This window comes from Brachyhypopomus gauderio, unplaced genomic scaffold (assembly GCF_052324685.1).
Source record: "Brachyhypopomus gauderio isolate BG-103 unplaced genomic scaffold, BGAUD_0.2 sc165, whole genome shotgun sequence".
In the NCBI taxonomy this organism is placed as follows: domain Eukaryota; kingdom Metazoa; phylum Chordata; class Actinopteri; order Gymnotiformes; family Hypopomidae; genus Brachyhypopomus; species Brachyhypopomus gauderio.
Genome location: NW_027506986.1, coordinates 97,712 through 109,234, shown reverse-complemented (window position 1 = coordinate 109,234; position 11,523 = coordinate 97,712). Strand labels below are relative to the sequence as shown.

Genomic DNA, 11,523 nt, shown 5'->3' with positions numbered 1-11,523 from the left:
TAGTGAACTCTTAACTGGCTAAATAAACAGTGCTTACATTGTGTCAAGCCTCGTTTTTATGTATTGTTGGTTTGTTTTCTAATGATGCTTCTTGTATGTCTCAAAAATATAAAAAAGATTTCTGCAATCCATATCTACCAGTTTCTATAAAAGTAAAAAAAAATGTCATGATCAAATCATTTTTCCACCAAAGCAATCATTAAAATGAATGTATTCACTTTGGATCTGAGGGCTCTCCCAGATGCCCTGGGTGTAGTTAGCCCACTTTCAGCTGCTGCTTTTGGGCAGTGCAGATCATGTGGACACACTTTCACCACACCACATTTCTGCATCTCCCTATCTCTGCTCCATTCTCCCAAAGCTTGGGACACGCCAATGACCAGGGACACGGCGAAGCCCGGGGACACGGCGAAGCCCGGACCATCGCCGATGGTCCAACTGAGCCCCAAACCACGGACTCCCGGGCACACGGATGCCCCGTGCGTGGATCCTCTAGCATGTTGAGAGAAGCAGCAGTACTTCAGGAGGAGAACCCAAGCTGGGGGGGGCAGAGTGATGAGTCATAAAGACACGTGACTGTGTGCCTAGCTTCTGATGGGAGGGAATGACCTCCGTGGTAACATCCTCTTAGCTTGCATTTGACTGGGTAAGCAGAAATGCTTAACTTCATGTGCTTGGCCTTTGTCTCCGCCCGTCTGTCTCCCTCACTTCTTCTCTCTCTCCTTCACTCTGTGTGTGTGTGTGTGTGTGTGTGTGTGTGTGTGTGTGTGTGTGTGTGTGTGTGTGTGTGTGTGTGTGTGTGTGTGTGTGTGTGTGTGTGTGTGCTTGAGGCAATTACAGCAATGCTGCATTTGTCAATCACATTCATTCGTGCATGGTTTCCTGAAATAATTACCAGGTGAGTGGCATCTCGTTGCCTGGAGTACCAGTCTGGCAAAGGCAAACCCCAGAGTATTAATTACTGCGTACGGAAATTTGCAGAGAAGCAAGTCTTTTAATGGTAGAACTGACACGACATGATTGTTTTGATTTTTTTTCTACTAACATGACAATCATTGCCGTCCCTGTGGTCATCAGCATAGATTAGCTGGAATCATCTGGGGAGTCCATTACCATGCTGTGTACCATTTGATAAAATGAGATCCAGTCTTTCTGTTTGTTGTTTTTCAAAAAAAGGCTTGATTTAAAAAAAATGAAAAAGAGGGAGGAGAAAGACAGAAAAAGGAGAGAGATAATAAGTGAGAAAGAAGGAAAACAGCAAGCAAGTCCATGTCTTGAAGGAACAGCCCAGTGCCACAGGAGCCTGAGTGAGGTTCTGGTGAAGAGGGAGACGAGCACAGAGAAGCACCTCCTCTGGTGGAGACCACCACTGCATGGAAGAGGCTCAAGGTAAACTCCCTTAAATAGAAGCCATGAAAGGTGCATTTATTCTAAAGCAGCAATGGAGAGAGAGACCGACAGACAGACAGACATACAGACAGACTAATAGAGAGAGAGAGAGAGAGAGAGAGAGAGAGAGCTTATATTTTGTACATGTGACACTGTCAGTGAAGTGAACCACGAATTGGACAGTTACACTGTTATTTTATCTGTGCTTGGTCAACCCATTTTGTTCAGGGCTTTGAGTGTCCATAAGACAGAACTGTGTCAGCCTGCAATCATTTTCATTAAAATGTCACTGCACGAGTGTCAACAACAGCTATCAGCTCTGCCATCTTGTACACATATAGATTAATCAGGCAGGTGGGAATTGGATGTCAATTCTCACCCATATTACATTACAGAGCCCAGTGTATGACATTCTCATGTGTGTGTCCTGCTGTAACTCCCTATGCTTTCAACTCCTCACAGTGCTTTGAGATAGCAGAATCTGGGCCACTTCTCGGGTCTGTGCCGGCATTGTGCATCTCAACAGCCAGTATGTGCATCGTCCCTCCTTTATTACGCCTCATTTGTAAAGGAGGTTAACAGCAGCCTTTGAAATCCAAGCCCCTGCATTCGATCCACAAGCGATTATGTTTAAGATCCACACAAAAGGAATCGGTGTATACATTTACTTAAAGCTCGGAAACCACACTTCAATGGCTTTAAGGGGGGGGGGGGGGGGGGGGGTGGAGGGAGAAAACAAGGGAAAGAAGGCAGAGCTCATTATCATTGGTGCTTCCTCTACCTCTTCCTCTTCCTCTGTCCACAGAGCTGAGTTTCAGCGTCAGATGAGTCTGGTCTGCCGGGACCTCAGCTGCCACTTTAATTAGTGTTCAGTAATTTCAATAATGAGTGACAATCCATTGGGGCTTTTAGGTTGGTCTTCTTGTCGGAGGAGAATCAATAACGTGCTGTTTTTCTCTCCCAATCTCCTTTTTTTTCCTTCTTCCACTTCTTTTTCTTTCAAGACCACAAAGTGGCACATAAGTTCCATCAGAGAGCAAATGAGCAAATGATCTAGGACAGTGAGTCTGGCAGAAACGGTGCAGACGGGGGGGGGGGGGGTGTCCATGTTGGGGTCTCACCCCCCACAGTGCCGCGCTGCTGGTGCCCACGGCGGATCGAGGCCACACCACGGAAACAATTAGGGTCCGGCTGGAAGCAGGCGCGATATGAGGAAGGGATTGGAGGTGTGTGCATTATGGGGGTGTGTGGATTATGGGGGTGTGTGGATTATGGGGGTAATCCCCAGACCTTCACCTCAAAGCAGAGTGGAAGTATTGAAGCTAATTGCTCCATAAGAGCATCGCCTCCAATTCCCTTTGTGACATGTCTAATTGATAATACAATTTTCAGTAGTCAACATATTGTTATTAAGGAAAGATCATGATTAAATAAATAAATAAAGGTATATTATCCAGCAATTCAAGAAATTGATATATATAAATATAAATATATAAATTGAACATTCAACATTTATTAATATTGACTTTTTAGAGAACTGGACGGTTACAGTTCATCATTTTATTTTCTCTGGTTGTGTTTATATATTTCTGTTGTTCACACAACTATGGTTGTAATCATAAATGTGCAAACAATCAAATTTTCACTGCATACTTAGCATGAAAACATGAAAGCGTGTTAATTGTTTGATTAAGATTGAGGGGTGTCACCTTGAAGCTCCCCTGCGTCAGCACGCTCCTGCATAGCATTATTCCAATAATATACAATTAGACCTGCATCACACTGAACAAAGCACGGAGTGAGGGCACCATTCCAGTAGCTTCTGCAGCTCTCTCTCTGAACTCCTGAACCTGCAAGGGGGTCTACCACAGCCTCCGGGCCAGAGAAAGAGAGAGAGAGGGAGGGAGAGAGGGAGGGAGAGAGAGAGGTCTCTTCAGGAAGTGTGTGGAAAGTGATGCCTGAGGCCATGTTCCAATCTCAGCAGAGGAGGTGCTGGTGTAGTTTTCTAGGGTTAAGGAGATTATGCACAGCTCTAGTGCACTAACTGGGAGAGAATATCCAATCTGATCATTTTCCCAGCCACTCCTTAGAATATTTAAAATGTTGACCATTGAAAAAACAGAGCTAAAGATAATTAGCTTGGGCTGGCCTGCACTCACACATGCAAGATATATAAGCACTTTAATGGGTTTGTGAAGGCTTGAGGTAAATATATACAGAGAGGGAGAATGAGGGGAGTGGGCCTCCTCTCCTGTCTTTTTTGCACCCATAATTCATTGCAGTAAAGACATCCATAACGTGGCCTTATTCATTATTCATTGTAAATTTATATTTGGAATAATTATGAAGCGGTGTCTATCGGCGCGCCCAGCGTGAAGAAACTCACATCGGGAAGATAAATGGCGGAGAAGGAGCTCTTAATGAGGGAGGGGGTCATTTACAGGAGACGGGCCAGATATTAGCGCACAGAGACGACTGGTCTGTGCTGTCATTTGTCCCCAGATAGCAGGACCAGTGAACGGTGCAGGTCTGGAGGAGAACGACAGGAACAGGCGTGAGGAAGAAGTTTTCTTAAGCAAGAGCTGCAAAACTGAGCTCTGAACTCAGCCTTGTCTTCCTCTATCTTTAGCCCACTGTAAGGATGTTACTGCTGTGTTTCACACCTACGTTCTGATATCATCTGCCCAGCTGGTGCCAGACATTTAGACTGAGGCTTGTGCGTACAAGCACGTTATGGCAAGAACAAATGATTTGTCAGAGTGTGCTTCTGTAAGTCACTCTGGTTGAGTGATCACTGCAAGTGTGAATGTGTGCACAAACGTGTGTGTGCTGATGTGTATGGACGTTTATGGTGATTATTAAAGCTGGAATGTATGAGAGCAAAGTGGCAGAGAAGCTTTTCTTTAAATTCCAAGATCCCAGAAAGTTATTTTTTAAAGAGCAGAATCACAAGTATTCTTTTGTCTTACACAGTAAATCAGAATATCTCAAATATGATTTAAGCAAAAACGGGTTTAAAATGCCCCGTCACATGGTCGAGATGGTCTGCCGTGGCAGTGACTTCAGGCTGGATGCAATGGTAGGGTGTATACACACACACACACACACACACACACACACTGACGACACAAACACAGCATTAGTTCAGCATAAGAGAAATGTAAGCCTCACGATTGTCTCTAGCACGTCACCGCCACCGTGTCCTCAATCCCTCATTAAAAATGCAGCCCACACTCAGAGGTTCCTCACACAGGGCACCATGTGGAGCCTTGGGGAGAGGCCTTGCCTCGGGGAACACACTTGCCGATGAGAGGACAAGAGAGAGAGAGGAGGCTCAGAATCTTCTCACAGGGGGGCATCACCCCAGGTTGTAGCACTGCAGCCTTCCTAATCAAACTTCTCCTGACACGTAATAGAAGAGCACTCCCTGTCGGCCCATTTATTTGTATTAAAAATGTCATTCAGGATCACTGTCTTAATTGATTTCATTTCTTCCATCTACTCTCCTGCCCCATATGTTTTCACTTTAATAAGCTAAATGATTATGTATTTATTATTAATGCGCTCAAGGTTGGCCTCTCGCATTTTTTTTATTTTTTTATTTTAATGTGACTTTGATTTGAATTTAATCTCTGAGAGATGTTGTACTTCTGACTGACATATAGCACTTAATTTGTTTCCTTATCTTTTATTCAAATAGTATTCATAATTATTCACGCTGACTTTTTTTTCCCCTTCATCCACCATTTCAGGTTGTCAGTTTGTGGAAAGACTGAGTTTGTGATAAGACAGTAATGGGCTGTAAAGAGAAAACAAAAAAAAAAGCACCCAGTTATTAGTGTCTCCCCTGGGACAAGTGTGTTTGGAAGAATGTGTATGTGAGTGTGTGAGAGATGCCTGTATTTACATGTGTCACGCATCCACCCCCACTACAGCCCCCCCCCCCCCCCCCCCCCCCCCCCCCCCGTCTGGAGAGTTGTCAGCCATACTGCTGCAGCACTTGGCGTGAATATGTAACGCAACAAGTGTCTTGGATTGGCTGTCTCTGTTTCAGTCAAGCTCAACAGCTCCTCGGATAGGCTGAAGCTAATCGCAGCACTGTGGCAGAGCGAATGAACTGCCTGGATTGGACGTTAATTTACTGTCGTCTATAGTGTGCCGGCAGCCTCTTACTGGGTGTTGTGGATATGTTCCAGTAAGTGTGGATGCTGACATTTACAGGTGGACTGTGTTATGGTGGTGTCGAAAAGCCAGCTCCGTAATGCTGAGGGAAACTGATGTGTCAGTGCCTGTGTTCGAGTGTTTATGTTGGGTCAGGACCAGAAGCACTGGGGTGTTCACATTTCTCTTATGAGGGCTGCGTTTGAAAGGGTTTGGAAGCAGAGATGGGAAAAAGAGACAGGGAGAAATGTATCATTTGATCCTTTTGTCTTTTGGAGTCTGCCCTCCCTGGACGGCTGGAAGTATCACATTACTAACCCCTCTCTCAGAACACGTGTTTTCTACAAAATTAAACAGTGTTGGAAACCCTTAAAGCTGCAGGAGAAGGAGACACACGATAAATAAGCTTGACTTGTATCTATTAAAATGCTGATTTATAACCACTCTGAGTTGTCTAATGTGTTAGGCAGGTGTGCGCATGACACCATATGAAACTCGACCCAGATTTACATCGCGGCTCCGACGTGAACAATCCAGTTCCCAGGTTGCAGCCCTCTCTGCTTTTGTCTGCACCGTCAACAGCAGGGGCGGCGGCCGAGAGACATTTATTATATGTTTAAGAGTTCAGAACATATCTCTTATCCAACTGTCTTCCTCCTCCTGTTGTTACACCCCTCCCCTCTTCGTCCTCCTCCTCCATTTTCCACCCGTTCTTGGTCTCTTTCTCCTGAGTTCCCATCTCTCTGGATTCCCACCAGTTGCTGGCCTGTCCTCTCGCTGTTTGCCCGTGGAGGAGGGGGATAAATCCTCCCTCTCTGGCAGAGGTTGCTGTGCTGCCTGGCCGTGTTGGAGGCCATTGACGGTTGAGTGTTGTCAAGGGATATTAAAGTCCAGCAGTGGACCCATTTGCGTTATTATTTCATGGACTCTCCCATAATCAGTTCCATGCCTCCCTATCCACGCTTCCTGCCAACATGTGTCTGCTGTGTTTAATAGTTCAGTGACAACAAATTTATGTTGCTAAGTTCCAGAAAGTAAACCTCACCAAAATACTCCGCGCCAAGCTCCCTTCGAAGATGGACGCGGTGGTGATATGGAATTTACTTGTTTTGAGCCTGGCTTAATTGTTTCCAGATTTTGGTCTTCCCCCGGAATATTCTTGAGCGAAGCCACATTTTCTCACGATGCCGGCGGCCAAGAATATCTGGAGTCCAACTGTGGTGGCCTGCTGCAGGCTTCTCCTGCTTGTCCAACATCCTGCACACAGACCACAATGATTTGTCTTCATGTTAACCATGCCTACGAGACCACTGTGGTCTTAGAACCTGCAGGAGAGGCAGCGTCTCATTAAGGCTTAGCCTCCGTAGCTTCATCACGTCTGACATAGCAGGGCTGTCACTGGAGAGCATGCAAATAAGCAAAAGCTTTTCTTTCTCTTTCTTTGTTTCTTTTTCTTTCTTTCTCTTTCTTTCTTTCTTTTCTATCTTTCTCAGATCCAAGAAGTCTGTGAAAAAAATGACTCTTGCAAATTAGGAACTATATGATTTGAGAATGCAGTGAGAAAATCTTAGATGAAGTGGGAAAGATGTTCTGTTTTTTTTCCATCTCATTAATACAAAATCTAGTATTTTGGCTGTAACCTTCCTATTAGCAGCTGCAGAATAGTCCAATTTGATCTGCATTTTTCCCATAAGTGCCTGCCTGCTAACTCTTAGCACACTTAACAAATGCAGTGATATTATATTCTCTCATTGACCTTGCAGGGGGTCTTTATGAATATGGATGTCCAGTCGTGTTTTACTATGCAGAAAGACCTTCCGCTCCTCGGTCCTTGGCTCCAACAGGACCCACTTTTATCCTGGCACTCTGGGTGTTTTCCGGCATGTCTTGATCCGGACTGGCGTGAGATTCCGAGCTGGTGGGATAACAGCATGGACACATCCATATGAGGAGTAGCGAGGATCGTTAATTCATAAAATATGTACAGCTTCGTCTAGCAGCCGCGCAGCACGAATAAACATCAGCTGTATTAGGATGCTTGTGCTCGGCCTTCTACAAATGAGCTGGTTGTGGCTTCTCCCTATACATCACTGCAAACCAATTCCACTGGATTAACATGTAATTAATCTATCATCTCCTCTTCCAGTCATTTTGATAATACATACGAGTACCGCCTCTCTGAGCTCCTCATCTGTTTGCTAAATTAAACACCCTATATACAGAACAGAAGACCTACTGTAAAGGAGAGTGACTGGTGAATTAACAACCTTGTAGTGTACTATTATTCCCAGAGACAAAGTTCATTTTATGATGTAGGCAATGAATAAGTGGCAGCCCACTGTCCTTGACCCGTCAAGAGTCCTGGGTGTCTGGCATCTTTGATTGGCTGATGCAGCTCCCATCCGTGATCTGAATGGCCAGCGAGGTGGTGGGTGGGATTGCATGGGAGCTTCATTTACATGCGAATGTCTTCACATTGTCTGATCAGATAATAGTCCAGTGTGGAGACGCCAGGCCTGCCACTCTGCCAGATGGGTTGTGACTGGCGAGTGCTCGGGCTGGCTCCGTGGTGCTTGTTTTAGCTTGCTTAGTGTACAACCCCCCAGGGGCCTTCAGGTCTACAGCACTGCTCCCTGCGGAGGCTCTATTGAACCCCACCCTCAGCTACATCCCTCACTGTCACCCACATCACCCAGAGCTGACCCACTCTCACCCTTATCTCAGCTATCACCCACCTCCTACCCCCCATCCTCAGCCTACACTCTTCTTATTACAGAGCCTAATACCAGCAGGCAGTGCATTAATATGTAAGAGATCAAGAGATTATTGATTAGAATCACTTGCCTAATATCCCCTTGTCTGTCATGTAGTTCAGTGAGGGTTCTTTTATGTTTTTTTTTCCTCTTTTATTTCCCCCCTCGTTTGGTATCACTCTATTTAAATATTCATGGCAAAGCTTGCTTTGTGCCCCTACAGCTGAATTTCTAATTAAACTGTCAAAAGAAATACAATATGGCCTTAAGGTTTATTACCATAAGGGTCAACATCCACTGGTCGGCCGTGGTCATACCGAGGGGGTAATTACCTCTAAGCATGAAGTGTTTACCTTTCCTCATACCTGTGGCCCTAAAGCAGGGAGCCCAAATGAAGCTACCACTGCTCCAGCTGCTCTGGCAGGGTCCCTCCACGCCAGCCTGAATCACGCCGGTGGAGAGACAGGCAGGGCGGAGACCATGACAACATAATCCGCCATTATGGTGGGGAAATGAAGAGCAGCGAAAATTTTATCTCATTAAAAAGATCCGGGGAGAGAAAAGCCAGGGTTTCTTCTTCTTCTTCATTTTCACTCCCTCTCTGTTCCTTTTTCATTGTTCTCATTCCCTGTCACTTGGTCTTTCTTTAGAATTCAAATGACTCCACTTTAAAGGTGAGGTTGAGATTCCGGAAATTTCATCCAGGAGAAGAAAGCTTGAGTCAATTAAAGGGGCTCCAAAGCTAAACTGTGAATGACATTTGCTAGGCTTGGGCTTAGAGTAGTCATGTCACGCCACTGTCAGTTTATTTCCTGTCATTAGTGTTACCTTAGTTCTTCTGTCAAATTATGGCCACTAATTTCTGTTCATTTTTTTTATTAGGCCCGTTAGCAAGTATCTTTAACGAGCTTCAAAAACTGAGTTCCCATTCTACCAGACTTACCTCCCATTCCACACCATCAGAAGCAAACTTAAACTCTATGATTTCTCACCGCATTTATGGCATACGGGTTACGTTATCCTGCACCTCACACATATAACAGAGCTTCTTTAATTCGGCTTTTAATGTGCATGCTTAATGTGGTCTTTTAGGGCACTCTTAATACCCTCCAAATTTGTAGAATATCACAATAAATCAAGGCCTTGCCCATCTAATGACAATTTATTTCATCCATTATTTTTTATTCTCCTGCCAAGTTATGGAACCTAGTTACACTTCTTTCTCCATGACCTTTATGGGCTGCATTTTAAAAGTTAATACTTGGAAAAGTTGATAATTCAAGAGGCTGAGTTCATTGTTGTGTCACACTTCAAGGGGATTGGTTACACTCCACTCAAATGTTCCATTTTCTGAATGAAGTATTGAGCATGTGAAGCGTACTGCAGCTGAGCACGCCCTCCCCTGCCAGTGGGCACCGCAGAATCACCAGCGACGTGACTCTGGTGCCGAAGGTAATGCGAGAGTGTGCTCCTGTTTACTATGTGTGGCCTGCGGTCATGTGACGCTATAGCACCTCACAGCGATCACATAAACCAGCACAGGTGGTGCTAATGGCCTTTGGACCCACATGTGCAATACCTGTGTAAAGTCATATAGTGGTTTATAGCCCTGGACGCAGTGCACTGAATGACTACGGACTGATTGACGTATGGTCGTTTTTTCAGCGCGGCCATAAGTTATGGCGTATCGAACCTATTTTATAGCCCAAGTTAAAGACTTACGCTGGCAAGTCACCTTGTTAAAAATCTCATGAGCATGAAGTTAGACGGCACCAGTTTACAACATCGCATAACCGAAACAAGTGGAACTTTATATAAGCAAATCTCCCAAATGTCAGACTTCAGCTCTGGCTTGTGCCAGTCTACACAGACTACATAAAGGTTGGACAAATGTGCAATAACTTGAAGCTTGGGCACTTACTAGAGTTCACATGTGCACACAGGAAATCCAGCCATTAAAAAACACAATGGTTCAATTCTGGGGTTATTTATGGCAGAAATGAGTCCTACTGTCCAATTGTGCATGCATTGAATTTCATGGAAGTTCAGTGTTATACTGGGTGGAAAATTATTAATAGCTGTCAAGCTTGCTTTACTTGAACTTGTGTTTCACTTAAATGTCATTTTGTCTCTGGCAACCTGGCAATTGGAAAAGCACTGTTCCTATAAATAAATAAACAATAAAATCGGCATTTATATCATCATACATTTCAACTGCATCTCTGTCAAAAGATGGAAAACTGGCTTTGATTACTGATGTGCTTAACGCAGCTAATGGTCCCCAAAACACCCTATTTAGAAGTGCTTAATTTGGCATGAAGGAGCGAAAGTATGTGTGTGTGTTTCTTTTCCTTTAGTTCTGACATAAATGAAAGGAAAACAATGACGAGGAGGAGGAGGAGGAGGAGGAAGACACCTGATGGTGCTACACTGCACTCCTCTCTCACATCTCGTCATCTGATGATGAATGAGCTTCATAACGTTTCCAAAGAACATTCATCACAGCTCAAGCAGTGTGAGGAAGCTTTAAATGGAGGTTGATCTGTGAGCGGAGGCGGGCTGGAACAAAGGCTGCCTCAGAAGTAATGATTCCGTCTCCTTTTCAAAGCCCCCGACAGCCCCGCCCACACGTGTTTGCAGGCGGCTTATTGGGGGATGCCTTTATTGTGTCATTTCTTGAGGAGGCCAGTGACATTCATTGGCTCCCAGTGAGGTTATTTACAGGCGGCCTGGTGACAGTGAAACATGTCTTTCTCGTAGCTCCCAAACATGGGCTAACATGTTTGGGGTTTTTGAGTTTGTGTTTTTTTTTTTTTTTTTACTTGGACCAGGGTGACAGAGAGAGAGTTAAGTGGGGACCATAGTGGGGGGGCAACATACAGAAGACAAACAATCCTCCAAAAAAACTCCAAAGACAAAGATACCAACAAACACACCTTTAATTATATGCACAATGTACAGTTTTAATACTGTACCGCATATGCAAATGATCAGTACTGCACAACACGGACAATGATTATTAAAGTACTGAATCTTTCACAGGAAATTTATACTTTCTATTCTGGTAGTCATTGCAAGTAGAGGGCTTTTTTTTCTTCTTGGGTGTAATATGGATCATTTCAATTAAACCATAGCTTTGAAAACCAGCCCCAGCCCATCTGGACAAAAACAAAAAAATGTATTTCAAATTATGGAGCACACTGTTTTTGAACCACTGTGT

At 44.5% G+C, this 11,523-nt stretch overlaps 1 long non-coding RNA gene across 1 annotated transcript in view; it reads left to right on the top strand.

Moving 5' to 3' along the window:
• The first annotated feature begins 1,280 nt into the window (after window positions 1–1,280).
• Window positions 1,281–11,523, top strand: part of LOC143501247 (uncharacterized) — a 30,637-nt gene continuing 20,394 nt past the window's right edge. Inside the window, exon 1 of the long non-coding RNA XR_013126857.1 lies at window positions 1,281–1,389. This is a non-coding gene — a long non-coding RNA (uncharacterized LOC143501247). The remainder of the gene's footprint in view (window positions 1,390–11,523) is intronic.